This window comes from Otolemur garnettii, unplaced genomic scaffold (assembly GCF_000181295.1).
Source record: "Otolemur garnettii isolate 467f Iridium unplaced genomic scaffold, OtoGar3 scaffold00145, whole genome shotgun sequence".
NCBI lineage: Eukaryota > Metazoa > Chordata > Mammalia > Primates > Galagidae > Otolemur > Otolemur garnettii.
The window spans coordinates 1,999,187-2,003,262 of NW_003852540.1; positions in this window are offsets into that span (position 1 = coordinate 1,999,187).

Genomic DNA, 4,076 nt, shown 5'->3' on the forward strand with positions numbered 1-4,076 from the left:
GTGGCTAGTGGCTGCCAAGCAGGACAGCAGAGAACAATTTTGTCATTACAGAAAGTTCTTTTGGACCGTTCTGTTCAAGCCCTGTCTCTTCCTAGCCTGAGATTTCCCTGGGGATTTTACAGACAATGCAAGACACTTAGGCCCACCCTAGACCTCTCCAACTAAAGTTTCAGTGATGACCACATGATTCGCACAAACAGTAAACTTCCTGGGCCATTTTGGGACTTAAGTTTAAGAGCTGCTGCCTTATAACTTTCTGACTCTATGCTCCTGATTGGGTGCCAAACTTAGCCTTGGGCCCGCACCCCCTGACAGGTACAGGCATTGAGCAGGGTCTCAAACACCTCAGCACGTGTGTAGTGTGCCCAGGTATCACGTGGTGTCTCGTGCACACAGCCCAACATACACACCATCCACATGCACACAACCCTCCATTCACACTGTGGATTTGAACAGAAGGGACCTGTGCACAGAATCATCTGAACACACCTCAGTCCCAGCAGACGCATGGTCTATGCCATGTCACCTCCATGGGGAAATGCTTCTCCCCAAGTGTGTCTGGCCAGGCTCACTTCCAGCCGTGAACCCTCACTCACCTACCTCAGGTTGGGGTGGGAGCCTCAGCTGAATGTTGGGCTCCCTGCCTGTGGCTCAGGCCCCAGGTCCCATAGCCTGCTTGGCTCTGTCTGGACACCAGGTCTGCAGAAAGTCAGGGTGGGGTATAATAAAGGAATGAGGACAAAGCTCTAGCTTCTGTGCTTTCTGTCCAGACTCTCCGAAACTCAATGTGCCCCCCTGTGAAATGTGGGGCTGGCAATCTTTGAGGTCCCTCTGGATATGCTGGTGGGTGGCAGTGAGCCAATTTGTATGCTCTGAGCCCAGCAGGGTTAGTGCCAGGGGTCAGTTCATCCCTGTCTGTGGGCCCCACAGGACATGGACACTCTTCCCAATCCTTCAGAAGCCCTTCCTATGGCTGAGAGGCCTGGCACTGGGACAAGTAGAGAAGCCAAGGAGCAGCCTCATCAAACGGTGGGGGAGGGAGGGGCAGGCCATCCCAGAAGGGGGATCTCAGGGAATCCCAAAGACAGGAGGAAGGCCTTGACTGGAGACTGTGGAAGGATTCTCCAGGGGTCCTGCTGTGGTCATGACCTCCCACCTGGACTTACAGCCAAATAGGGTCTCTGGGCACACTATCACCATGCTCTGTCTAGACCAGTGCTGTCCAACAGAACTTCTTGCAATTATGGAAATGGTCTCTCTCTGTGCTGCCCAATGTGGTACCCAATAGCCATAGGTGGACACTGAGCACTTGAAATGTGGACAGTGCAACCAAGAAACTAAAGTTTTTATTTTATTTATTTTCAATTAATTCAAATAGCCACACATGGCCAAATGGGGACCAGATTAAACAACACAGGCGAGCCCCTCCCTTCCCCCTCAGGCCCTTGGCCTGTTGCCCTCCTCCTCAATCCTCCCCAGATTTTACAAGACAGGAACTCCCTCTCTGCCTTCCCTCCCTTCTCCAGGCCCACCTGATTTTGCCCCTCCTGCCTCCTTCCCTCCTGAAAGAGCAAGAAAGGGCTCCTCCTCTGTACCCAAGTCTGCTCCCCATTTCAGAGACCTCCACAGAAGCTGCCCCTTCTCTCTCCCACTCCTCCTTTCTTCCCCTCTTCTGCCTTCTCCTGGCCCAAGTCCCCCTGCAGCTCTCCCTTCATTGCCACCCTTCCAGAAAGACCTGTCTGCTCTTCCCTCTGCAATTGGCTTCCACTCTTGCCACTTTTCCTTGCTGCCCTTTCCAAGGTCACTAATAGTGTCTTCATTGTCAAATCCAAACAGACACTTTAGCCCGTGGCCTGTCCTCATCTGACACTGTTGCCCAAGCCCTTCTTGTTGAAAGATTTTCATGCAGCAGCTCCTAGGACCCATCCTTTCCTGATTTTTCCAGCCAGGCTGGTGTGCAGAGAAAGGTGGTCTTCAACTGCAGCTCTGACACAGCTTACTGTGTGTCCTTGGGCAATTTGCTTAACTCTCCATGGCTCCTCTATGATTCAGGGATAATAATAATCTTCACCAGGGTTGGGGTAAGATATGATATGTAAAGTACTTAGCACAGTGCCTGGCACACAGTAGTGCTCTGCCCATCAATCTATCCACCCTTCATTGGTGGAGTCAGCTAGGTGTCCTTGAGATATTTTTTCTCCCTATGGCAGTACAACCCTTGGTTCTTGGCTGGGTATGTGGCTGCCTTGAGTGGAAGTTGTATTTCCCAGCCTCCCCTTGCAGCTGGGTCTTGCCATGTGACTAAGTTCAAGCTAATGGGATATATGTAGAAGTGTCATGGGATAACTTCTGGGAACTTTCCTTAAAAACAAGTTGGTGCAAAGGAAGAGCAAAAAAGGGAAGGAGGGAAGGGGTGGAGTCTTGGTGTGTGACACACCTTTTGGGGGCAAGGCACAATTGTATGAGGGACTTTACCTAACAGATGCAATCAGTGTAACCTGGTTTCTTACACATTCAATGAACCCCAACAATAAAAAAAAAAATAAGTTGGTGCAAGTCCTGCTGACTTCATCATCCTTTTCTTCATCTTACTACCTGGAATATATATGTGATGGCTAGAGCACTAGATGCTATCCTGAACCATGAAGTCAAGAGCCACACTCAGAGGTTGCTTGAAGTATTCATTCAACAAACATCTACTGAGCACATATGCCATGTGTCAGATGAATTAGGCATAGTCCCTACTCCCAGGCAGCTCCTAGTCCATATGAGGAAAAGGCAGGTATGTAGATGCAGGACAGAAGGAAGCCTACAGGAGGGGGTGCTAACCCATGCTGGCTAGTAAGGCCATGGGGAGGGTTTCCTGGCAGAAGGGGCATTAAATAGGCCCCCAAAGACAAGTAGAAGTTACACAGGGATATGGTTAGGAATAAGGTTACAGAGGGCTTGACTGGACCTATTCTCTGGGTAGCAGTAAGCCATAGAAGATTCCTCACCAGAACTAGTTTGACTTGTGTTTTTTGAGAGATTGTTCCAGCTACCAGGTGAATAAAGGCTATTGGGATGGGGTGGGGCACCAGGAAAGAGGCTGCTGTAGTAATCAGATGCAAGATGGTGGTGGCCTGAGCTCAGGGAGTGGAAGAGGCGTGGGCAAATTCCAGAGATATTTAAGAGGCAGCATGGCAGGTCTGGTTGGGGCAGGAAACAGGAAGGCTGCAGGTGACTCCCAGGTTTCTTGCTTCTCTTTGAGACAGGGACACAGGAGGTCAGGTTTGAGGAGTGATAGGGGTTCTGTCTAAGGCAAGTGGTGGTGAAAGATGCCAGAGGAGTCACAAGTGGAGAAGACAGTATAATTGAACCAAGAGTTAGTGAGCTCGCCAAGGGAGTGGTGGAGGCAGAGTCCCCAGGAACAGCAGCTATGATGGTCACCAGGTCCTGTTGAGTTCCTCCCTTCCCTCTGCCCCAGCTAGGCCATTCCCCAAACATGAATCCGACTCCGACCCCAGCGCTCAATTGCTAAACTACCTTCTAGCTCGCCTAACTCCCACCCAGCAGAAGACTTACCTTCTGGGCCTGCCATTCAGGCCTCATCCTCATGATCTGTACCCCATCTCACCCTGCCGCTTCCTAGCACGTACCATGCCTCACCCCCGCAGGGAGAGGGCGCTCTTGGCCCCTGTAGGCCGGGAATGGGGCTGGAGACAAAGGGTTTTGTGCGGAAGCACCCGTACTCTGCAGGCTAAGCTAAAGGGCTCACGTCGCCACTGGAGTAATTTCGGGGTACCCTAGGCGGCTCTATCCAGGCGCCAGCGGCTTTACAAGCTCCTACCCCGCCGCAGGCCCCCCAGTGCCACCACCCGCAGCAGCCCTTCCCCTTCAGGAGTGGGGCAGGAGTCCTGGGCTCTGATTGGACGGCACTGGGGGCCGCGCGGCCGGACCAATGGGCGCTGTCCAGGAGCTGCGGCGGGCGGGGGAGAGAGCGCTGCCTGGAGCCCCGGCGCCGGCGGTCTGAGCTCGGCGATCCGGGCTCCGGCGAGGCGGCTGGGCGGGGCGCGCGCCACGGGAGCGAGCCTGGC